Raw genomic sequence first — 26,977 nt, 5'->3', positions numbered from 1 at the left:
CAAAAGTCAAATCATTAATGGTGCGGTTGGACCTCCCCTTTCTCCGAATTTTGCCCCCAGTCTGGCAAGCACCTGATCCCCTGCAACGCTTGCCATTTCCAGACCGCCAAGACCTTTACTTTGAGTTGTAGAGTCCCTTTGCTCAGCATGGTCTCTGTGTGCCAACTCCCCTCACTGCATTCTCCTTCCAGCAGAGAGGAGAAATGAGGAGATGAATAGCTGTCTCTGAGCTCAGCATTTGCTGAGCCCCTGCCTAGTTTGGAAAATATTAACAGGAGCATTGTGAGTTGGTGGTGGTATTGTACGTACCCTGAAGAGGAGGGTGTGGGGGTAAAAAAAAGCTGATAGCTCACCAGGCTAGCGAGGTACCTCAGATGCGATTACTGGAACTTGGAGGTAAACACCAATTGCAATCAACAAATCTTCAACTAACCAACGGACAGTACCGTAGATTGGCATTTTGAATGCATCACTGAAGTATGGGCCATAAATTGATTAATAATTGGAATTCAAGGACTCAGACTAACAAATTGGATCAGAAACATAATCTTTGGAAATACTTCAGTCTCTGTTTTAACGGTTGTCTCCCATGCAGTTCCGAGTGCCCGTTGTAAATTTCAGTATAGTGACTCCAATGCAGAGAAGAGCTGAACTCAAACACACGATGAATTCCAGGAATTCGTGTGAATGCAATACAAGTAAAAAGGACCTTACTGCACAATTTATTATACCCTGTTGCAGTGATGTATATACCAATCGATGTTACTTGTTTAATTGCACCCAAACACACACTGAAAAATCGGAACTAGGACCAACAGAGTTGTTTGAGTGCGTTTTACTCTTATTCTCGTCACTATGATTTCTGGACTTGTTTCCATGTTATCGATCCCCCCCCCCCCCCCCGCCCCAATTGAAAATTGAACGGATTATGCTGTGCATGTGCCCGTTTGAGTAGGATGGAATACATTTAAATTGTGTTTATTTTTTAGATTTAATAAGGACACTCTTTGGAATCTATGTACAGATTATATTAAGTGACCAATAATAACTGGAATTAAAGTGTATGCAAAATGGAAGAAAAAGAGTTTTATTAGATGGACGTTCACGCACTGGGATCCCTGCAGTTAACTCCGAAAATGTTCGAATCCCTGACATGCGAGACAGTCTGCATTTAATAATCTTACACAATTCTACCATTTTAACATACCAATAAAAGGTTTACAAAAATATAGGAGGAACAGGTAGGGGGTATCCTACCAGTCCCTGCTCCCTCACCACCGTCATATTGGAACAGTCGGAGAAGAGCTATAGATGGGGACCCCCTGTATCGTTCCTATACTGCACTGAGTGTATGAGAGGCGTTATGCACTCAGCCATATAGAATGTACCCTCATATTGACAGTGTAGAAGGATGTCGTATGGAAGAATGCCGCCTGCATCAGTGAATATCGTGGATGGATGTTAAATGAAATCTGACAAAGGATGTCATGAAGAAGATTTATGAACCTATGCTGAAACGATAAATAATGAAGTAACTGAAGCACTAAGAGTAACATGAACCTGAAGTTAAAGTGACCATGAATCTAAAAATAAATTAAGCAACTTACTGACCAATAACTGTAAATACGCTAACACAAGGTAGCAAGAAAACAAACACGGCCATATTAGGAAAATGAACGATGGTTCACCTTGAATGTAATCAAGCTACCTCAGAAACAGGCCAAAGTTCTAAGAATCAGAAGGCATGAAAGACAGTCCCGTGAGCAGACACGATGATGAGTCAAGTCGGCCCTGAGTGAAGATTCTATTTTTGAAGGATAAGTACAGGGCACAAAGGGAGTACATGGATAAGCTCTGAAACGCGAGACATTCGTCTTTGATGAAGGAAGATTTGTGAGAGCCAAACCGCTGGTCAATTAAAAGTGTATAGGGTTCATATGAGATAGAGTGAGCAAGTCTCTAGAGGCCAAGAGGAGCAACAGCACCTTGCATAATTAAATCAAACAGCAGTATATGGAAGGCTGAAAGGGACAAATTCGCGATGCACTCACACGTGACCCAGAAGTAAAAAACAGAGACTATTCATTAGAGCTCAAAGCTAAGATATTGGTGCGCTCATACTTCCTTGAATGTTCCAGAACAGTGAGCAGTAACATGGTCAACTACAGACGGAAGACTTTGGCTGATGGCCTCATTGGAAAAATGGGGAGTAGTCTGGTGGGATTCAAACACCTAAGTTTTGTTTCATGTACGTGCTGTTAAGGAGCCTTAAGTCCAAGGTTGGGATAGGGTGCCAACCAATCAGTGGGGTTGGATAGACAACCTAACATACAACGTTGCAAAAGCCAATCCCGTTTTGTCCATCATAATCAGTACTGTATGCATTTCGAGGTACTTCAAGGCGTGCCCTAAAGACAAGGGGTAGCCAATGAAGCACTAATACTTATATATTTTAAAAGAAGATATGTTCCCTTAACCAATCCCTCCCTTCGATAGGTTTTGTATTTTGCCACGTAGAATGACATCATACATGATGCATATTGCGTTATTACATGACGCATATTGGGGTATAAGACCTCCATGTAATCAAACTTAGTTGCGAGTGTGCAAGCATCAGTTTGATGTCTGTCAGAGGACCCTGCTTTATTAAAATGACAATAAAGGGGAGGCGCTGTTGAGCACCGACAAGAATGACCACTTATACATGTGCACTCCGCACTTGCTAGTATCCTAACATCAATATTCTGACCACAAAGGACCAAATATTCTGACTCCCGCACACCGGTGGACATCGGAACGCAGGGGCATATGGCCAGGCAACTTTCATCACCCCTTGTCCATCGGAATGAACTTAAAACTGTCGCCCTCCTTCCCGCACTGCGGCCATACTGAGATGTTAAGCGTTCCGAGGGGGCAGAGAACTCGAGGCGGCTGCAGTGACACACACTGCACCGAGACCCTGGGACGGGGAACCACCAGACGTTGTCCAGAAACGAAGAAGAGACTCCCTGAAGCACCTGAATATGCCAGCTCTACGGCAATGTGCCCCACCTCCGCTCTACCCCGGCGAAGCAGCCGCAACACTGCACAGATGCTGCCGGCTGAACGCGGCACATTGAAGGTGCGTGGGAGCCATAACACGCACGCTTTCCAGCCCGGAATGATAAAGGCAATCTTCCAGTTGAGCACTGGCTGTCTGACTTTGGCCCTGCCGGCAAGAAGTCATTCATACGCAAGCCAGAAACAACGACTAGAGACACAAAGCACACAGTGCCCTCACTGGTAGAACGGGCTGACAACTATCGGATTAAACACTTGCTCTTTCAGTCATGTCCCGTGGAGGCCCCAAGGGTGGGAAAAAGGGCTCCATAGACGCTTTTTCCAATATGGCACGGTCAGATGAAAATCCTGCCTGCTCACAGGACCGCTCCCCGTACACAACAGCTGCCACAGGTACTGTCATGGACCCCTACATGATTGCGATTCAGGCCAGCTTTGCTGCAGTAAATACCAAGCTGGACGACATCGGGACCAACATATCCTTGCTGAAAGCAGATCGCCAGAAAGAAAGCTGCTGGATTACCACTGCTGAGAACCGGGTGGGGGGAACTAGAGGATACAGTCACCACACACAGCAAGGACATTGACAACATCAAAAAGGATCTTAGACCAATTCATGTAAAGTGCGACGACTTGGAGTCGCGGTCACGCCCTAACAACATTAGGGTGGTGGGCATGGCAGAGAGATCCCTGAATGTCCCCATGGAAACCTTCATGGAGGATGCCTTAGGATCCATATTTCCGGACGCACAATTCTCTGCCCAATTCTTAGCGGAAAGGGGGCGAATCCTGCGAGAGAGAAAAATTCTTTACACCATGATCTTCCCGGCTAAACTCCGGATACAGCATGCTGGTAGAACCCAAATCTTTGATTCACCGAAAGACGCAGCATCCTACATGGAGCAGAACATTCGCACACCACCAGATAATGACTCACTGAGCCTTCAAATATCCTCCACGTTCAGCGTGGTTCCCCTATAAATCTCTGAGCCAATTTTTTTGTCATACCTCAGAGAGGTCCTTTGTCTTCAATCTTGCTATGAAGTGCAGATCACAACATTCAATGTTCTTGGATGGGTTTGCACGTTGCCTACCACTGCTTAAGAAAGGGGTAGTTAGGGTGGGTATACACAGTCAAGTTTGTGGGACGGCGAGGGTTGGGGGGAGGGAGTTGGATGGCTGAAAAATATAAAAATTGTCAGTCGATCATGGTTTATTCTTTTCTCTGGGCTATTGCATGAATCCGCTGGACATGACGTTATTTGCTATGAGTGATGGGTCAGGCGATTAGGCTCCTTACGTGGAATGTTCGTGGGCTGGGCAACCCCACCAAGGCTCGGAAAATACTATCATATGTCAAAAGGCACAACATACAGATCTTGATGCTACAAGAGCATCATGCGCTGGCCAGAGTGGTGGACTTGTTTGCTCGCTGCTGGTGCCCCCAAAGGTTTGGCACAAATTATTTGTGACAATCTAGAGGAGTGATCATCCTCATTCATCATACCATAGGGTTCCAGATCTATAAATGAACTACTGACCCACAGGGCAGGTATGTTATTGTCTGGGGAAATCTGAATAGACGTCCCACTGTCCTTATCAATAGCTGCGGCCCAACATCGATGACCCAGATTTCTACCTAAAGATAGTCAAGCTCATATCCCTGTTGGACAACACCAGGGTACTATGGGGCGGGGACTTCAACAATATACCAAGGCATAAATTAGTTTTCAAAAATTGATAAGCAGAGTTTGCTAATAAAAATATTTTGGATAAGCAGACAGACCCATTTGATAAGCAATGTTGTACCAATAGTGTTAATGTCATAGTGTTATTTGTACCCAAGACATGAAATGTGCAACAATACAGCAGGTTTGCTTACCGCTGAAATAAGACATTTGTGAGAGCAGTCAGGCCTGGCAAATTATTTGAACTTCAGCTAGACCTGCCGGTCGGGTAACAGTTTACCTATTCAACGTAAGAGAAATGCACATAGCAACGGAGGACAACCAATTTATAATGCGATTTCTGTAAAATGGTGCAGGTCACTACAAACCTACTTTATGTTTGGCACACTGCTGCCACCCAGAGTCCAGCCATGCACAGTGAAAGTTGTATTTGACATTTACTGCAAACAAAGTAGATGTTAAATAAAAGTTTCAAACATCTCTTGTAAATGCTACTCGCCCTTCATAAAATCTACTCGACTGAGTGGGCGAAACGACTTTGCAATCCATAGATGAGTGTCTGTAAAATGTAAAAGGTTAGCTGCATGAATGCACACAAATAAATCGACATGATAAAAAAAGGCTCTGAAAACAGTTTGGCCAGCTGTCTCCTGCAGATGGTTATATATAATACAATCATAAAGCAAAGCAGGTTCTAGAGGCTAATCACAGTGTTGGTATTGCAGTAGATCTGTAGATCTACAGACTGGAAGGAACTATTGATCATTACTTTGCATAAGCATTTAGCTCGCTGTGTGCATTTATTATGTAAGAGGAAAGAAAGAGACTAAGAGTGGATTGCGTAGCAGGCAGAGAACTGGCCAAACTAGGTGGAATATTGGAGTTTGTGGTCATCTCACTTTCAGGGTACCTGGTATAAAGCAACAGGGTGATAATATAGAATGTCAAGGAGTATGGGTTTGATCATGGGTTGAGCACCAGTTGCAAGATGTATGCAACCTGCAGGTTACAAAACTAGGATTGCCATCAAAAGCATTTGATCATGTGATAATGTACATTTTCAAAAGTTCACTAGTCAACATGATGCTTCTTCCCCAACAAAATGAAATATTGTTGACACTGAAATTCAGATACACTAACCTAAACTTTACTTTAAAGCATGGATCAATGCAAGGTTTTACAGTCTCAATACTACAATTATGTATTATGCAACAAATCACATTTTAGGAATGGAATTGCATATAAAGTTGACACATACTTGTTTGTGTTTGCCAGACAGGGTATGAAAGCTTAATAAAAGTGTCATCCCGATTACTTCTGGTTTGAAAATATTTGAAAAAAGAATTCTTGCACTCCTACACATGCATTTGGCACTTATGAGTGGAGGAGAGGAGAGGATTACTGCTGCACTTTCCCTCCATTAGCACTTGAAGTGAACAGAGAAAAGAGGGTGAAGAGAGCTTGACGACAGGAATGCAGAGCGAGCTGTGCTTTCATTGAAGAGGACAACTTAAATAGCTAACTTTGCTACACATGTTCATTTGATTAGCAAAACTAAAGAATTGCTAGCAAATTGCTATGCGACACTGCTTATTTTATGCCTTGTTATACTCAACCCACTAGTGGACAGAACCTCTAATACTCCACAAGCTCTGACCAAGTCAGCCCACACTATCCTTCAGTGTATGAACTACCTACCCCTCAAAGACACCTGGCTTGAGATACACCACCAGGATCAGGTGTATAACTTCCACTCCTCGGTTCATGACTCTGGATCTTGCATCGACCTCTAGCTATACACTCCCGACTGTGTTCCATTCACAACGGACTGCTCCATCTTCTCCTGCACTATCTCAGATCACTCCCCCGTGTTAATCAAGATCCAGCCGGTATGGCAAGACCGAAGATCCCAGCTATGGAGAATGCCTCCCACTCTTCTTCACGACACTACACTACACTACACTACACTATTAGTCCCCCTGCGGGTGGAGCTGCAGGAGTTCTTCAAATGTAATGAGGGAATCAGTGAGCTCCCTATGCATGGTATGGGAATCAAGGTCTGGATACATGGCCATATACTGTCCCTGACTCATGCTCCCTTCACATGATACGCCAAGACCTATCTCGGACTGAGACCCAGCTGCTGATGCTGCAGAACACATATACCCTAGAGCCTGAAGAGACACTCGCCCAAATTCACTCTAAACTGGACGAATTCCACAGACTAGCAGACCATGATGTCCTATACACCACCAACCCTGCCAGGAGGTACGGAGAAGGGGACAAAGCCAGTAAATCGCTGGCCAGATTGGTTACAACTGAAAACTACATACAACCAATAATCAGTGTGTGCGGGGGGGGGGGGGCACCTGTGTGGAGGGAAAATTATATTAATTAGATGTTTTCAGAATTGTATTCATCATTGTACGCTAATGCTGATACTGTTTCAGAGAACGACCTAATTCTCTGTATATTCTTGATCCCACTCCCCAGGCTGCCTCCCACATCCTGTGCCGCACTGGACACCCTATTAACTATTGATGCAATTGGGCAACCAATCAAAGAGCTTGTTAGGGAGAATTCTCTGTAAGGCTAATTTCCCAAACCTAGTGAGTCCCCCAGCAGCTTTGCTGGATTTTTGGGGTTTATTTTTTTCTCTTCTGCTAAGAGTGAGATTCTTTTGCTCCCACTCTTAGACATGATTTATGGTGTTCCTTTAACTTTCCATTTGTTTTATGGGCTATGGGGTCTTTTACTCCATAGGGTCTCATGTGTTTTTTTGATGTGCGTTACCCAGCACCCTCCGTGCCGTAACCCAGGGTTGTCTTAGCGACCCCCCCAACATAGACTCCATACCCTGGGACAGACTACTATCTCCCAGGGCATGTAAAGTCACCATTGGCTTTACTAGTCCCAAATTATGAACAGAAACCAGTACAAACCATCATATTGTGGACGTACTGTTCGGGGCAATCCGATTGCCCCGGGGTCTGTTGTTCGAGGGGGGCACGTCTCCGTCCCCCCTGATCGAGTTTTGGCTGGTGGCAGTGGATACTACTTTTTATATTCGACAGCAAATATATCTCTATGGGATTTTCCCATTGTTCGAGGCTACCAACTTTAATTATTTAATTCTTATAGCCTCGAACATACCGCCGGTTTATTTATTTAATATTGATTCACCGGTTGGTATTTTTTGCCAGAACTCGATTCTAAAATGGCGTTTGTGTTCTCTTCTGTGACTCCAACCCGAGTCAAGCCCTTTGTTCCACTTTTTGTCGGGCTTCTCCACAGAAGCCTCCAAAAGTGGTGCCACACTGTCTGGGTACCACAGGGGGTGCGGGAGGGGGTTTAGGCACCCTGGACTGAGTTACCTTGGTAACTCAAGTCGCACTCTTGTGTGATTGGCCAAAGTGGTGAGCCGGCCGGCTCACCACGTAGCATGTTTGATTGACAGCTAGGCTGAGTGAATGGGGGTGTGCTGCATAAATGTAGGGCTTTGGGGATTGGAACTTCAGAAGTCACCACAGGATCTAAGAATCCAAGGAGGGAGAAGCTGAGCCGACCTGCAACGACGACACCACCGGTGGAGCCCGCTGAACCGTCTCACCACTTTTCCCGACGACAGAGGAGATCTCCAGTCCGGAGAGTCTTCTTCCTTTGACTGGTGGGGATAACCAGTTTCGCCTTCTTTTCACCTTCGTGGAGCATCTCGTGGCCGCCTTGTCCGTGCCAAGCACCCCAGCAACCGGAATACCACGGTTTACCACTACCGCGAAGAGAAGGGTAGTGCCTTTTAACCAGAAAACTCTGCGGCTGGTTTCTTCCCTGGCAGTGCAACGACTTTCATCTTTCCTCCACGGCGAGACCTCTTCTTCCTCTTGACGAAACACCGACTTGCACCTGCTGCCAGGAACAACTGCCCCCGCTGGAGCTTCCTTCACACTTCAGGTACTGTGTCCCGCCTGGCTTCCCCTTGCGACAGATCGTTCAGGGTGACAGTAAAGCCTCGACTTTCTAACTTGGGCTGGCCTGGGGCAACCTAGCTAACGTTTCCTGACTTTAATTTCATCCTTTTTGTGCGAACTATCTACAAAGACTCTTTGGGTATAACCCCCTGGTAAACCTGGACCCCTTCTGCTTGCTCTCTCCAAGAGTGGGCCTTGCAATTGACTTCCTTGCTCTCCAGTAGAACTCTGCCTATCCTGCCTTACTGTGGTTTTTTAAAAAGTATTGAAACTTGTGTGCTTCCATAACTCTGCCTTTTTCCCTCCCTTTCTTTACAACTTATTAGAGTGTCATCTTATGTTAAGCGCTCACCTCTGTCTGAAAATAAGTGGCGTTTCTCACTAAGACTTGTCTAATAAGTGAATAAGTGAATTCTGTTAATAGAGATTTGCTATGGTAAACATGTCCGCTTTAGATTTACTCCGAATGGGTGCATTCCCTCATTCGAGTCCTCTTTCTATTTCAGTGGCAACGAGCGCCATTCCGCTCTGCATGGCTGTTTTAAACTCTATGGGTCCAAGGGAACGAATTGTTGTGATCAAGCGGCAGGAAAAGCCGCGAAACGCGTTAACGTTCCCAACGCGCACATTTTTGCACTTTGGGGAGCCTTAATTTAATGGCTTTTTTAATATGTTTGTGCCGTCCTGTAAGGCACTAATAAAGATTATCTTTTAACACGAACTGGATGTCCGGACCAACTGTTTTGGAGGATTGAAGAGTGCTGCTCAATTTTACCTGATTGCATCAGTGTGAAGAGAAAAAGATATATATATATATATATATATATATATATATATATATATATAAAATGAATGCTTTTCGAAGGAAAGGCAGCGAGTGGAATGCACTCCAGAGAGCAGCTACAACAGAAAAACAATGTCCTTGCAGCAAGTAAGTGGAAAAAACACCTCAGCATTCCTGGCAGCACGTTTTCTTTATTAGTATAAGTGCATCAGGAAAGGGAACCAAGAAAAAAACGACGCGTTTCGCAGTACACAGACCGCTTGATCACGTAGGTTTGCAAACACAGATGATGGACTGCAATTTATCCCCAAACAACTCTCTGATTACACATAGAGAGTGTCTACCTGCTAAAAGCCACTAATTCAACGTGTTTTGCAAGGCAGCCATATTGGAACGATTCAATGGTATATTATTACTTATAAGAAAATACAGACCTCTTCCTCTAACATTTACGACATGGATTACATTCATAATTTGCAGATACATGTCGAAAGAGCAAAAACAATATATGATGCCACTTAGAATACAGCAATTACACAGAGCAACCATTTGTTTTTCAAGTTCGACAGTATTAACATGATTTAAAACGTTCCTTTGTGTGTCCATAATACGTTGGCATTGCATAAAAGGAGGAAGTAGTCAAATATAGCTCCTGGCTGCCTAATAATAATCAGTGGCAATAGTTGCCTTTGTAGAGTGCATGTGACATACAGCAGGCTCGAATGATACTTGGACGAAATGCATGTGGGCGATGGTTGGAATTTGTACAAAAATGCAAAGGATAAAACATTTGGATTTATGTGCAAATTACATTTCAGCAGCAAAAATATGTACGTAGCTGCAATTGAATAAAGTGCATAGTGCTCTCTGTCCATGTGTATACCTCACCTATACATATAGGGCTCTATAGTTAGTAATTTAATGTGTGGATTTTAGTATCCTATTTATATAGAGTAAAGAAAATCTCTGTTAGTTTATATTTCGCACAGACTCAGAGGTAAATACATGGGCTTCTAATCAGTTTTTTACAGAAAAAGTTTGCTTTTTATAAAGTGCAAAGTGCGTGCAAATGTTGCTTGATTGTAAAGTGCCAAGTGCATAAAACATCCAAATTCATAGAAAGACCTATAAGTCATATAAAAAATAAAACATATCTCTTTTATATAGACCCGTATACATGCATCGTAATGTTTAAAAGGAGAGAAGTATTTCAAATGCAGTGTAAAAAACTTTTTGGTGTTCAGTCCATATAGAATTATCACCGATTTGACGCCACAAAGCAGGTAAAATCAAGTCCAAAAGTCTCTGTGTTGTAAGAGCCACTTAAAATAAGTATCAAAACCTATACAGTTGGAGTTTAAAAACAAATGTTTAAAAACTACACCAAAACTGTGAGAACAGAACCCCAGACCAATATTATATAAACATGTGATAACACCATATTCATCGAAGATTTAAGAAGTATGAAAATGAAAAACATGTAATAGTCGGAGAAACATTGTGCGTTTCATTGCTCAGGGCATGGCACGTATTATTCGTGTGTCCTAGTCTTTAACTTGGAAAGAAAAGAACAAGCCTATGGGACATGTGCAGCCTGGTCAGAGCAAGTATGAGACATTATCTGCTTAAGCTTCATGTACCCAGGAAGGTATATAGTTCCTCATCAAGGTTGTCACCTCTGGGTTTTTTTGTTTCTAGGTCTAAAATACATCTGGTTTCTAACTGTCGTAATGTTAGTTCACGATTGCCTCCTCTGAGTGGTTTGGTAATTGTATGTATACCAAAAAAGGTAAAGCCCTCTAGTTTGCCTCCATGTTGATTCTTAAAGTGAAGGGCCATAGGGTAAGTCGGATCAGCATTCTTGATTGCCCTAATGTGTTGTAGCACCCTTAATTTAAGTTGTCCTTTGGTGCTTTGCATGGGCAGTTTAACACATACTACATATTCGGTTTCACAAGTAATTCTAGACACAATCTTAATGTTCTTTCCTAAAATGGGATGTAAATAACAACTGATGTTAACAGCATAGGTACATGCTTTACATTTAGAACATTTTTGGAAGCCCGGTCTCTTGATGTTCATCCAACTGGCTCCTAATTGATTAACTAGAGGACTCATGAAACTGGGCACCAGTGTATCTTTAAATGAAGGCGATCTACGGAATGTGATGTTGACTTTAGGTGCCAGCAGCTCGCCCAGATGTTCATCTAGTTTTAAGACATGCCAATGTTTTTGTGTTACTTGGCGAATATTTTGGGCCCCGTTACCAAAAGTCAGAATCAAACGTGTGTCTGTATTATCCGTGATCTTCGTTTGTACAGCATTGGAAACCAGTATTAGGGAACGATCCATGTCCCTAGCTTTTAAAAATGCTCTTTCCAGTACTTTGATTGGATAGCCTTGATTCTTAAATCTCTGGGCCATCCGGGCACATTCGCTGTCAAAGGTGTTGACTTTAGAACAGTTTCTACGTATGCGTATAAATTCCCCATACGGGATGCTCCATTTTAAGGCTGTGGGATGGCTGCTCTTTGCATGTAATGAAATGTTTGAGCTGGTTGGCTTTCAATATAGGCTGCTGGTAAGTTCGCCATTGGCCACTGAAACTGCGATGTCCAAGAACACTATATCAGTCTTGCTATGACTTTCTTTGAATTGAAGGTTGAGCTCATTAATATTTAATATCCTCACAAAGTCTAGCCATTCTCGATCGCTGCCATCCCAGATCACAAACAGATCATCGATGTAACGTAGCCACAGTATTATTTTGTCTGTATGTAGGATGTTGCTTGGATGCCAGACAACAAACTTTTCCCACCAGCCCATTGTTAGATTCGCATATGAGGGAGCAAACGTGCCTTGAAGCTGGATAAAGAACTCCTTATCAAACAGAAAACAGTTGTTGGTCAGGCAAAATCTAATCATCTCTATTATCATAATGCCATGTTGCATATAATTTATAGATCTGGTGTGCAAAAAATACTCGCATGCTTTGAGGCCATCAGAGTGTCGAATTGATGTATAGAGAGAGACCACATCTAGTGTTGTCAGCAAGTAAGAAGTTTCCCATGGGATGCCTTCTATTCTGCTCAAAAAATCTTTTGTATCCCTTAAATAAGAGGGCAGAGTAGTAACAAAAGTAATCAATGTTTGGCGTGGCTTGGACGGCCATGTAAAGGGCCGCACTCTGGAGGAGCTCCGCTGATCCTGTCTTGATCCTGGTGGAAAGGTGCGTCCACGGGGGCCGGCCGACGCTGGAAATCGATGTCCAGGTGTGGGAATGCCACCACCACACCCGTTGAAAGTTTGTGATGTTTGGGAGACCCCCCCGCGGCCGGTGATCACAAAAATTCTGAACTACCGAGATCGCGAAAAGATTCTTGAATTCTTTCGAAAAAGGGGAACGATTGACAGAGGATCGGTCAAGATCATAGCCTACCCTGACTACACGCTACAAGTACAGCGGAGTCGGATGCACTTCGGGGCGGTGAAAAGGAGACTGCGAGAAGCTGGCCATCGCTATATGCTACTCTACCCGGCCAAATTGAAAGTTTTTTACAGAAACAGATCCCTGTTCTTTGAAACACCGACTGAAGCAATGGACTGGCTGGACACACTGGGCAGTCCTCAGGAACCGGGCATCCAGGCGGAGACTACGGAAGATAAGTAGCTTACGGCTGTGTCGCCTAGGGCATTGCCGAGACATTGGGACTCGAATATAGTCATGGTGCGTGTGATGTGGCGCTGACTGGCTGGCCCATTGGGCGTGCCTACCTTTGGTTACATGGCTGGGAGCTCCGAGAGGCTTCCTTTGTCCCCAGTAGTAACATATCTAGTTAGTTAGGTCGCTGTTAGATCGGCGATGCCCCGCGGGGTCCTACTCCTCGTATACGGGATAAGACCAGACGCGGGTGGGCCTGAGATCCAGGGATGGAGCTGGGCTTTTGTTGGGGTGGGATGGGTTGTTTGCTGTGGTGTGTAGTTGGGAAACAGGGAGGGGAGATGGGGATTAAGGATGGGAGAGCCGGCATGAGAGTTAGACAAAGGGAGCATTTTGGGGTGGGCGGGGTTGAGTACAGACCGAATTGATGGCATCGGATAATTTCCGCATAGCTACCTGGAATGTCCGAGGCCTCAATAGCTACCTCAAGCGGAACAAGGTAATGCTATACCTGAAAAGGATGCGGATAGATATAGCCCTGCTACAAGAGACCCACCTCACTAGGGAGAAATTGGAGGTGGTCAGGAGAAAGTGGAAGGGCAATGTGGTGGGTGCCACGTACTCGGCGTATGCTAGAGGGGTTATCACCTGGGTGGCGCCGCACGTGCCGTTCCGGGTGCTTGACTCGATAGTGGACCCGGAGGGCAGAATGGTGGCGATAACAGGACTCCTGGAAAACAGGGAAGTGCACATCCTCAACCTGTATGCCCCCAATCATGATACTGCAGCCTACTTTAGATCCCTCTAGGCCCCCTGGTAGGGGGTGCGATGGTGTGGGGTGGGGACTTCAACTGTGTCTTGGATCCCAGAATTGACCGGTCCGCTGATACAAAAGGGAAAATGTCGCTGGCGGCCAAGGCGCTCGGGACATTGCTGGGAGACCTGGGACTGGTAGATGTGTGGCAGTACCCCACAGATAGGCAGTATTCGCATTATGCGGCGCCATATGATTCATACACGAGATTGGATTATGTGTTTGGGACTGCCGAGATAGCGGGAGAAATAGTAGGGGCAGAATACAAGGCCCGAGTATTGTCGGACCATTCGCCCCTGGTGGTAGAGTGGCGGCACCAACCCCCTAGGCCTCGGGTCCCCACATGGAGGCTTCGGTCGGAGGCACTGCAGGATGAGGGGTTCCGGGAGGACTTGAGGGTTGCCATTGGGGAATACTTTGAGATAAACACGGGTAGCGTGCACTCTGTGGGAACTCTGTGGGAGGCCTTTAAGGTAGTGGTGGTGGAGTGGCCATCTCTAAATCCAAAGGACTTCAAGGGGGTATCGAGAGGGAGGTTCAGGACACCGAAAGGGAACTGGAGAGCCTAGCTCGTCTCGAGAACGCCACTCAGGAGGACAAGACTAAGGCGAGGGACCTTCAGGTGGCGTGCAGTGCTCTTTGGGATCGACTATGCAGATTGAACCACTGGAAATACACCGAGAGGCTGCACGCGGGGGGCGACAAGCCAGGCAGACTGTTGGCTTGGCTGTACAAGAGCGAGTCCCCCCCGGGTGGTTATTCATGAGATCTGTGGTGAGGACGGTTGTCTTCGCAACACTCAGGACGGGGTGAACGAGGAATTCCTCAGGTTCTACAGACGTATGTATGAGGACACTGGGGAAGACAGGAGTCAGGACATCCTGAATACACTCGAAGACATTGGTATGCCCACCCTAGACGACCTGGAGCGGGAGGAATTGGACGCCCCTGTCACTTCAGGCGAGCTGGAGGTGGTGATCCGGGGCCTCCCCATTTGTAAGGCACCTGGATCGGATAGATTGCCTAGTGAGTTTTACAAGGTGTACATGCAGGAGCTGCTCCAGCCACTGCTGGCCATGTTTAACGAGGCATACGAACAGGGAGAACTTCCGTTGTCCCTCTGTGAGGCCATGATTGTCCCATTACTGAAACCAGGCAAGCCGGCTGTTGAGTGTGGATCTTATAGACCTCTGTCCATGCTTAACCAGGACAGCAAAATACTCACGGCGGTGCTGGCCAACAGGTTGAAGAAGGTGATCGGCAAGCTGATCCACCCGGACCAAACGGGATATGTCCCAGGCAGGAATATCACTGATAACCATAGGAGGCTGCACCATGTTATCGACATACTAAGGACGATACGGGCGAGATGGCGGTATTGTCGCTGGATGCGGTCAAGGCCTTCGATTCAGTGAGATGGCCTTGGCTAAAAGCGGCCCTGCAGGGATACGGCGTGGGTCCTGGGTATATCAGATGGGTCCAGTTGTTATATAGCAGCCCGGTGGCGAGGGTCAAGACAGGAGCTACAGTCTCGGATGCCTGGCAACTCAGTAGGGGGACCAGGCAGGGATGCCCTTGGTCACCCATGTTATATATACTCGCGCTGGAGCCGCTGGCGATATGCCTACGGCAACAATACAGAGAGGGGGGCATTAGCACCGCCAGCGGCAGTCACTTAATATCTCTGTATGCAGACGACATGCTGCTTTACTTGCGCTACCCGGAGGAGAACCTGCAGTATGTACTGGAGGTACTGGATCATTACGCTGTCCTCTCGGGCATATCAGTGAACCCCAGGAAGTCTGGTTTGTTCCCTCTGGGCAGGTACAGGGATGTCCCGCTGGAGAGGCTGCCTGTGTTGCCAATACCATGGCGGACCGACACGTTTAGGTACTTGGGGGTAGATATCTACCACCAGATTGAGGCGGTACACAAACACAACACAGAGAGAGCCATAGTGGGGGTCAGGAACAGCATGGCATTCTGGTCTAGATTGCCCCTGTCCATGATGGGGAGGGCGGCCTTGCTTAAAATGGTGGTCCTTCCCAGACTCCTGCATTTCTTTGTGAACGTTCCGTATTTGATCCCTAAGAGCCTATTTGTGCGACTTCATAGTATGTGTAGGGGCTTCGCGTGGGGTAACTCCAGGAATAGGGTGGCCTTGTGGAAGCTCCAGAACCCGTGCGAGAAGGGGGGTATAGGCCTGCCCAACTTCGAACTATATTATCTGGCGGGGCAGCTGTTGTATGTGGCCAGGTGGTTGTCTGATGAAGATTCGGCGGAATCTAGGTTGCTGCGGGAGGACACGGCCCCATAATTCCTAAGAGAGGTGGTGTGGCTACAAAGGAACAAACTGACGGGAAGAGGGCGGCTATTGAGGTTGGGATGGGAGGTCTGGCACAGAACGTGGAAATTGATGGGGGAGTCGGAACCGCTCTCTCAGCAGGCCCCATTGGTGGCACTGTGCGGAAACGACTCCCAACTGTTTCAGTCTGTCCGTAGACATTGGGAGCCAGTGGGCCTGGCCACGCTTGGGGACATATGGCAGGAGGGGGAGGCGTTGGACTTCCAAAGGTTGCAGGATGAGACGGGGGTGCATAGAGGCGAATACATCACCTATGCCAGGCTTGTGAAACGAGTAAGAGAGAGATGGCCGGAGACGGCACTGGCAGATGACCCCGATGACTCCCTTGAAACTATGTATGATGTCTCAGAGGGCGGGCATGAAATATCACGGATATACGAACTCCTTAGAGCGAAGGCTGGGAAAGAGTTGCTCCAACTGAGGCATGAAAGGGAGGAGGAGATGGGTGGACCTATGACGGAGGGTCAGTGGAAGAGGGTCCTAAGGTATCATAAAAAGGTGTCCCGAAATGCACGGCTCCAACAACTCCAGCTGTACATTATTCACAGGGCCTACTTGACTCCCCAGAAGATCGCAAGGTTTGGAGGCTCGATCACTCAAAAATGCCCCAGGTGTGGGGAGGTGGATGCAGGGTTGCTACACATGTTTTGGGCCTGCCCGGAAGTGTATAGATTTTTGGAGGAGGTCAAGATGAAGCTCGCAGGTGGGGGAGTGGTGTTCGACGTGGGATTGGCTTGGTCGTGTATGCTTGGGATCTTCCCCAGGCCCAGACACTCTAGGCACCTGAGCAAGATGAGGGACCTGGCATATGTTCTGGCCAAACGCAGGATTGCCATGAACTGGAAAGCGGCCAGCAGGCCGAGAGTGGAACTATGGTGGGCGGACCTCGTGAGGTGGGCGGAGGCGGAATCCGTGGTATGGTTTCAAGCGGTCACTAGAGGGGGTGAGGCGGAGATAGGGCCCTTGCTGGCCTGGCGACAATTGGTGGCCTCTACGACCAACCCACAACAGGGTATGGACGAATCTGAGAATTCGGATGATGGGCATACGGACAATGCTCCACCCGATGGTGCCCCGACTGATGATACATGGGAGCCGGCTCTGGCTTGATGGGGGGAGTTTTTTTTCGAATATTTTTTTTTTGTGTTTCTGTAATGTAATATGGTGCTTCGATGACGACATGCTGTAACAGTTGTATTGTGTGCTGTTTGGTTTTCTAAAATATAAAATCAATAAAATATTTTTTAAAAAAAAAGTAATCAATGTTTCATCCACAAACCGATATATATATATATATATATATATATATATATATATGATAGGGACTGTGTGTTGAATTTACTTACCTCGTTTTTGCTAGTGTAAATCACAAGTGTGTTTTTAAATAAATAATTATATACTTTTACACCAAAGCTCTGGTCAGTGTTTGTTTGTGCTACTGTGTCTCTGTACCTATTGTGTATATTCTGCATACTGCCCAACTCTTCTTGAGGGAAGTCTGACTGATCAGCCACAGCTACCAAGTGAATCTGTGTGGTACAAACTGCTATCAAGTGGGTTTACTGCCAAACACCTGTAGTCTTAAATCTCTTGCAATGGTCCCTTAGGGAACTGCACAGGTTTCTGCCTAACAGAGCTCGCTGACGGGAAGGCCATGGGACTGGACAGCCTGCCCATGGACCTGTACAAAGGTTTCCTAACAGAACTTCCCTAAACTTCTGGCACTATGGGAGGAGGCGATCTCGGTCAAGGCTCTCCCCGTCCCTGCTCAAGGCAGTTATCAGAGTACTGCTCAAACCTAGCAAACCCCCCACAGGAGGCCTCGTCTTACCGCCCACTCTCCCTAATTAATTCAGATGCCAACATTTTTGCCATGGTCATAGCGAACAGATTGAGGCCCCATATGAATCACCTAGTGCATCCTGACCAATCAGGGTTTGTACCCACAAGATCCACCTCCCTAAACTTGCGTAAAACATTTGCCATTATCTCCCAATTAGATCCCAAGGCCAAAGTTATCGCAGCCTCCCTTGACACCGAGAAAGTGTTTGACTTGGTATTCTGGAACTATATGTTCACTGTTCTGGATCGATGTGGGTCTCTGTTTCTGAGCTACATAGGACTATTGTACAACAATCCAATTGCCATGGTCAGGACAAACCACACCCTCCCTCCCCGCCCCCCACCTCCAAACCCCCCTTACCCCAAGATACCCCTATACAGATGTACACGGCAGGGCTGCCCTTCTCCTCTCTTATATTTACTCTCATTATTTAATTTATGGCAGCTCTAATACGACTTAAACACTCTAACCGGGGTGGGGTGTTAGGGTTAATGCCCCCCCCCCCCAACTGATCTCATTATATGCTGATGACACCCTGTTTTACATTAGGGACCCCAAGGTCAACCTGGCTCCCATTATGACAGATATAAACACATTTTCCCAAGCATTCCGTCTACAAGATCAACACTGCTAAATCTGAAATGATACCACTTACCCACAGCTCGACACAAATTGGCTCCATATGGGGTGTTTCGTTGGTCCCCGAACTCGGCCCGTTACCTAGGGGTTATAGTAGCTACTAACCGTCAAACACTTTACTCCTCCAACTACAAGCCATATATGCCCCAACTGGAAACTAAGCTCAAATTTTGGAATAACCTTCCTATATCAACATATGGCCGCATATCACTATTGAAAATGATGGTGCTTCCTAAATTGCTGTATTTATTTATTAACATACCTATAGGACTGGGGAGGACCTTCTTTACCAAACTGTGATCCATGATCTCAGCATTTGTCCGGAATAATGGGGCAGCTAGAATGAGCTGGGTGAAAATGACCGAACCATTCCACACCAGAGGCCTTGCAGCCCCAGACTTTGAACTTTTATAATGCAGCAAGCACAGGCCCAGTACGCGGGATACTGGTTTGCTGGTACAGAGGACCAAGCACACCTCCAGGTCGAAAAATACTCTTCTTCGATCAGTTATATTTGAAAAACGCTACGCTGACACTACAGCTGTCGACCCGGTGAGGTGCACTGTGAAGGTATGGGCCAGAATATTTAAGTAACTGGATATTACTACCCTGTATAGCAACAGATCTCCCTCCCCCCGCCCCCCCCTGTGGCACTATCCTGGGATATCACCCACATTTGACACAGCACTACGAACAACATGGGATCCACAGGGACAGCTAACACTAGGAGACATGTTCCCGATGGAACATTTGTACCACTAGCTGACTTCCAGTGCAAGCTGGGGCACAGTTCCTCCAAGGCACTACAATTTCATAGGATGAGAGCCGCATTCCGGTATCTCTGGCCCTCATTCCCAACTGAACCGATAGCACACCCATTCATACAGGCCGTCATGTTACCAAACGGTATTCGCTGTGGCACATCTGCATTGTACAAAATAATACAAGCCCATACCGCCTTAGGCAATCATATGAAGAAGCATACGGGAGAATGGCCTGGGTTTCACGTTTGATACGCACAATGGGCTAGATACTGTCAGCTCACCAAAACGGTGTCCCTCAACGCAAACCTGAGACTGATCCAGTTCATAATCCTGAATCACCTACACCTCACCCCAGGGTCAGATTGGGACAAGAAATAGGCCCAGACAACCACCCCTCGCCTCACGACCCTTGTCCAGTGATGACATCACCAGAAGTGATGCCATTTGACCCCACCCCAAAATGACATCCAGGGAAGCGATGAAACCCGGCCTTTCACATCTGAAAAAACAGGAAGTGGCCCCAAATAGATTTGTTCCTAAGTACACTACAAAAAATATGGTTAGGATTTCACTAATGTGATATACATTTCAAACAAGAATGGATCACAATCTGTATCATTAATATCTGTGTGTATAGATCAATATTGTCAAATTACTGTGAATGCAAGCAGACGTCCAAGGCCAAATGAGAATGTTATTGTATAGCACTTACACTTATAGAACAAATATGCATACAAAATCACCCAGCCTCTGTTGGTACTCATTTATCGATCTAAGAAGGATGAAAGGCTGAGATGGCCTTGCTGGGATTCGAACCTGCAGATCACACACACACACAATGCAACAGCGAGCGCTCAACCCTCTGAGCTATCATATCGGCTATAGTAAAATAAGCAATTATTCTGTAGTGGATACCATTAAACTGGTAACTGAGATTTAACAGCAGACCAGTTAAATTAATCTGCAGGTCTGGTGCAAAGTTGGTCGCATGTCAAGCCTGCATGCATCTACTTTCAGGCTTCAGAGGTTGGCAAAATAGGGAAAGCAGCGCACTCACAGTAAATCCCATATGCACTCATTACCTCATACATGCAAACAAACATTTTGAACAGCATGCCAGTGAAATGGGAAAGATAGACACATTACAACTAAGCATTCATTGTGGCACAATGAAGTCAATGGCCACTGGATGTGCTATGGTCAAATATGTCTACACTGTACAGAAGCTTTTAGGCACAAGGATTTTGTCAAGTGACCAAGGACACTGAGATGGAATGTCTTGTGGTGATCGTAACGGAGACAACGGCCGGAAAAAAACATGCTATTACTGCAACTTGCGAAAGGCAAAATACATAGTCCAAAATGGATGCCTATTCTACTCTAAAATTGGTTGTTTATCACTAATACAACAGCACAGCAACTCCAGCTGGCACCGTGCCCCCTGTAGTGCCGGCCCGGCGGCAGCCCCGGCTCCTCTACTTTAAATGCTGCAGCAGCATGTGAATGATGCATGCATCATAATTTATGATGCACACAGCATGCATGCAAATAAATCATCAAAGCAAGGTAACATGTGTTACCTTGATTTGATGAATTATGCCATTGCAGGTATTTTTTTGTCCAAAAATATATATATTTTTTCAAAACATTTTTTTTGTCCAAACCGGCCCAGGCATGGCCAGAAACCAGCCCCCACTCCCCAGGGACGATTTCAGCCCGGCCACGGGCCGAAAGGCCATTCCAACCCTGCCTCACCCCTCAAAAAATTGCAAGATTTTTCCCTGCCCAAACACCCAATTGCCCTAAGTGCCACACGGACATGGCAGATTCATTTCATACGGGGCGTGCCCACCACTACTCGAATTCTGGGAAGCAGTGGCAATCACCTTAAGTGATATTTTAGAAATCCCATCCCTCCTACACAACTGAAATACCTGCTTGGAGATATCGGGAAGGTATCCAACAGGACAAGCAGGCTATTTAACGTGGCTTGTGTAGTGGCCAAAAGTAACATCCGTAGATGTTGGAAATCCAGGTCTGCTCCCACCCTACAATCATGGCTCAGAGACCCGACATATATAAATGAATTTGAAGAGAACTTCCTCACGCTTGTCTCTCCCACAAGCAGACCCAGACATATGGGTCCCATTTCACGCCTAGCTGACCAAACATCACAACAGCCGCCATGCACCCCATTAAGAAAGCTATATACGATTCAAGTGTATGTATCCATGTGAAGACAACTGCCTGTAAAGAATGCATCTTGTGTTTTTTGTGAACCACAACTTTGCTCCATGTTTGTGACCGTCATTTAAATCAAGTTTTTTAAAAAAAATGATAATAATATTTCGCCATATTCTTTGAGTCCGTCCAAGATCTACTATTGTAATTCCATGTAGCACAAAAGACGTTTCAAAGTGCTAGAGCACAAAAACTAAAAATAACTAAAAGTTTAAAGACAGGGCCAATATTGCACGTTATGGTTTACCAAGGATCCCGTGAATGGTTAAGTAGGTAAATCAGGATTTGGCAATCGGGGCTACCATACCATAGTCATATGTTATTCAACGGAACTTCAATTTGAAAGCGAGACCCATCACCCAAACCATTAAGTATGTCATAACGTTTTATCAGTACAACGTGTCAACTAGTAGTCCTCGGTTGTGATATGTAAAGTGTGCAGTCAGTGCAGCAGGGCTGTAGCCCCTCGCTGCTCCACCAGCCCACTCTTCGTGCTTCACGAGTTGGGCATTTAAAAAGCATGCTTCCATTTGAGTTTGACTTCACTTTTGTTCAGGCCATGTCTTTGTATACACCTGTACGCCTCGTAGTGTACGTACCCACTTGTTGATAAAGAGACAGCATTGAAAAGCAAACAGGTGAGGTGTATCGTTTGTTTATACAAGAAACAACCAACACACGATGCTCCGCTTTAGGCTTTAAACTCAAACTTTATATACAACCCACATATCCTCTACCCACTTTTCCCCCCTGAACTGTCAAAGCTATGCCCCCAATCAGGGCTGGACTGGGAACCAAAAGAGGCCCTGGAAATAATGTTCAAAAGTGGCCCCATATTACACTTTTTCAGCAAGCCCAATCGTTTTCCGATGAGAAAAATGTGGAAATAAAACATGAAGATACCTAGGGTGAAGAGGCCTACTGGGAAATCGCCAGACTTCCCTATGGGTCAGCACACCCGTGTCTATGCTAGACAAAAGCATGCAGTATTAAATTGCTCCTGGAAAAGCAGCGGTTGGCTGCCATCTTGTCTCCCTGAAAAGAGCACCATCATCTATAAATGGCAATCCCCCAAATCTCCATCGTCACATGGATACACATAGCCATTATTAAAGGTCCCACCCACCAAATCACAAGGACATGGTAATCACGAAGTTCTCAGCAATTGGTATAAAGATCCTAAAATATGCATGGTAAACATAGATCCTTGCAGCAACCAATCAACCAGGTGAGCTATCCTATTCGTTTCTATCGCCAGAGCTGCATGACTCAGATACAAACTGCGATGCGATGAATCGGGGCTGACTATTTTATAGGTAGTGTGCTGACTCCATAACACTGATTTACTGTATATTGATGTGTTTTCCAGTCTGCACGCCACATATGGACATAGCCGGTCTGCATCTTCTGCCAGAAAGGATGGACTGACTATACAGCAGAAGGCAGACAGGAAAGCAGGGCGCTTCTCTAGGGTCACTGAGACCTAGTCGTAGGTTTGGATTTTAGACGTTCTTCGGTGGCAGAAGAGGGGTGGGGTTTGCTCAGTTTGGCTGTGGGCCACGCCAGGAGGGGGTCGAGAGTCTGGTCAGTGGACATTGCCTGGGACCACCGCTCTTCCAGGTGCACGGAACACAGCAGCACACATCATCACGACAGCCTTGTTCTGCGGCAGCCCGGTAGGAGCTGGGGAGGGGTTACACATGACCAAGTGAACGAACAGGTGGCCACTGCCTCCTTTGTTAATTTATTTTTTGTAGGCCGTTTTCACACATTTCATACACACCGCTGATGGATCGCTATTTTGCACATTTCATGCCCACTTCTAATGGCTCACTATTTTGCGCACTGCATGTACACTGCTGAGGGTTCACTATTTTCCGTTTCCGTACTGAGGGCAGTCCTACTTCGTGCAAACACACGAGAGCTAATGCACGAGAGAAACACACTGACCGGTGTAATTGTAAATTATGAGCGTTTCCTGTTTTGATGAATCCATGGTGTCACATGTACAGGAACAATCTGCGAGAGCACGAGCCCTGGACAGTAGGCAGCGTATGCCATTCTCATGCATAATGCGTGCAGCCACCCCAACACTGCTTTCGAGGACGGTGTGTTTTCAGAGCCTAGTGGTGCTGGGGCTCTCGTGATCCGGCGATTTCAATTCCCGGCGAGACACGCAACCAGAGTCGCATTCACATGCGAGGCCACCTCTTATCGGTCCTTTGTTTGGTATTAACGCCCATGTTAGGTCACCTTGCATTAGGGAATTAATTCCAAGTAAATACTCTAGCTCAACATGAAGTCTATGGCAGGCGCGGCCCACTCTGCTCTGCCCATGATAAGATGCAGGTTCAGCAGGGACCACATTAGAAAAGTTTAAGCTGCCTGCAGACAAGCGCTGAGCTGCGGGGTGCCCTGGCTGCCTTAGCAGCACATGCACACATAACTTTTTGAGATTTTGTGGTTGCTCTGGAACGGAATCCGGATGCTGGAGCAAGGTCGGCACGGGCGGCCCCGGCTGCACTTGCACAAGTGTGCATGAGAGCACAGTCACGCGGACACTAGGGCACTTGCGGATTGTTTGATGACCCGCCCCGGGCAGTGCCCACACAAACGTGCAGCCGTGAGCCAGGGGCCGGCATTGTCCAGGTGCGCAGAAATGCTGCAGGCAGCGAAGAGCAAACCACCCCGGCTGACGCAGGCTCACCGCATCACGGTTGATGTTCCCATTATGTATCCTTCCCCCAAGCAAGAAAAGAAGCCCTATGCCCCTGAGGGCTACAGGGGAAAGTCCCGGTGGGCCACCCCAGCACTGCCCCCAATGCTCACCTGCCTGCATGCGCCTCTTAATTTGCAGCCTAGCAACCACGTCACGTGATCAATGCATGAACAAACTCTTCCAGTCCGTATCGCGGTTTTGCCTCTGTCCCTCCTATGAACTACGACTCACTGATAGGACAACGTCTGCCACTGCCTGGGTATTCTGATTGGTTATTAAGTTTGGCGCCAGAAATGGCGGGTCCAGACGAGAGCCGGTGTTTTGTAATATTTGGTATCCCATACCGATCTGGTATCCCCTGGTCTTCGGCTCATTGCCGATTGGCTGCATTAAGCCTGACCCGTCAAAGACATAAGCAGCAGAGCACCGAGCGCGCTGCTTCTGTTGCTGTAATAGATAAAACACAGTTAATTCTGAGAGAAAGCTTTCCATTAAAACGCGAGGCTGTCTTTGAGGAAGCTGCTGATGTAAAGCTTTCTCTCAGAATAATAAACAGTGATTAATATATACCCACAAGCGAACGAAACTCGGCATTACATAAACTTTAACATACGAGGCTTCGACTGAAGCCATTAATGACTCGTTACAGTTCATGAAATGTCGAGCTGCGCTTTGTGGCAAAAACAGTGTATGTAATTCCAGGTTGTCTCATTCTCGCCCACAAACTGCCCACCCCAATCAATTTTTTTGGTAACATTACTAGTGGCATCTCGCATTTTAACACACAAAAAAAAGCGGCTGAATCATTACAGATGCAGGGAACTCATCTATCAGAGCTCTATCCAGGCGCTCTGGGGCAATATACATGCACATCAACTAATTTACATATGGATTGCACCAACAGATTACTTCACAGAAAGCACATTGCAAGGAGCATCATCAGTCTTTGATACTTGGAGGCGCCTTGCAGCCTTGCAACTGACTTTAGAATAAGTTGTCATAAGTAAGCCAAGTGGCAAATTTTGTGATGCAAAATACCTAAATTGCACTGTTATATATGGAGCAAGTCAGGCTTTTAAAAAAAATAACAGCATGATATATTAAAGCTTTGAAGTGAATCACTTACAGAGCTGCAGATAAGACACAGTTTGATTACATGATCTTCCCAGGATCACACACACTTTGGTTAAAAGGTGAAACCGGGATGTGGACAATTTAAGCAACTGAGCACATCTTCACAGTTTTAGTTTATATAGATATTTATTAATGTTTCCCTTTGCATTTCATGTGCTTTAATAATACTTTATCTATAGCAATGCCTTGGAAGCAAAGCACATTACATAAGAAACTACCCTTTCATTATTAACTTTAACTATACATCATTATAGAAATATGTTGAGCAATAAGAGGATGGATTTAGTTTTATCGTCCCCATCCTGCATGCAAAGTCACAATAGCATCATGCAGATTAATGTGTGCCTAACAAATCCCCCTTGGGTAAAGCCATACTCATTATTTCATAAAGCCTGCAGCATTATGCAACCGTCTCACACCTGATCACTCCCTCCCATGCACATTTCTAAAGGACAAAAGTCCCTGCTAATAGTCCAGCCTCCCTCCAATCAGGGCCTGATAGTTCACATTGAAATGCTCTGTTGACAGGGAGCAACTTGCAAGCCCCTCTGTGGCTGCCTGGTGCTCCTTGGGCCATTGTCCTGGCAGAGGTTTTGGAATGTGTAAGGTGTCCTGCTGCCAGGACAATTACTGTGCTGATCAGGATTTACTCAGCACACATTGTCCTGCCAGGGTGACACCTTAACCGTTGGGCACCCTCTTTATGGTGCCGACAGGAGAGGTGGCCCACTGACGAAAGTCCCGGTCCGGCTCTCAAAAGAGCCTGTGGGGTGGCAGTGTGCCCCGCCAGACCCTGCTCGGTACGCCACTGTGTCCAGGTGTTCTCCAGCTGATCAAGATATGAAGTTTTACAGTCCCTGGCACCACATCTATGAGTTCATGAACCACCCTTGTGCATTTCACCCATCCTCCTGATTGAAGGGCTTTAACACACCACATAAGACTTCCTCCATTAGGTTCTACACTTTTTTTGTCAAAATGTTATATTTCAAGAAAGAGCGTGAACAGTAATTTCAACAAAGTGATACATCCTCATCATATACCGCCACAGATTCCTTACATAAATCAAGAAATGCACCTTTCAAATACAATTTTCCATCAAAGAGGCACTAATAATGGATGTCTTCCCGCTTTCTCTCTCTTAACACTGACAAGACTGAAGTCGTATTCTTCCCCTCCAACTCTCTTCCCCCTCCCTCTCCTCTGCCTTTCATTCACTTTCCTCACTCTACTCTCCCCATCTCTCTCCATGCTCGTAATTTTGGCATTCACTTTGACTCCTCTCTCTCCTTCTCCC

The 26,977-nt window shown here is 46.2% G+C and overlaps 1 protein-coding gene across 1 annotated transcript in view; it reads right to left on the bottom strand.

Annotated features, from left to right (window-relative positions):
- RTTN (rotatin) overlaps positions 1-24,806 on the bottom strand; it is a 2,784,523-nt gene extending 2,759,717 nt beyond the window's left edge. The window contains exon 1 of the mRNA XM_069620779.1: positions 24,657-24,806. The gene's annotated coding sequence lies outside the window, so the exon portion shown is untranslated. The remainder of the gene's footprint in view (positions 1-24,656) is intronic.
- Between the last annotated feature and the right edge of the window lie 2,171 nt (positions 24,807-26,977).

The sequence above is a fragment of the Ambystoma mexicanum genome, chromosome 5q (genome assembly GCF_040938575.1).
Source record: "Ambystoma mexicanum isolate Mex_15411 chromosome 5q, UKY_AmexF1_1, whole genome shotgun sequence".
NCBI classification, from domain to species: domain Eukaryota; kingdom Metazoa; phylum Chordata; class Amphibia; order Caudata; family Ambystomatidae; genus Ambystoma; species Ambystoma mexicanum.
Note: the sequence above shows the minus strand (reverse complement) of the source record. Positions and strands in the feature narration are given on the sequence as shown.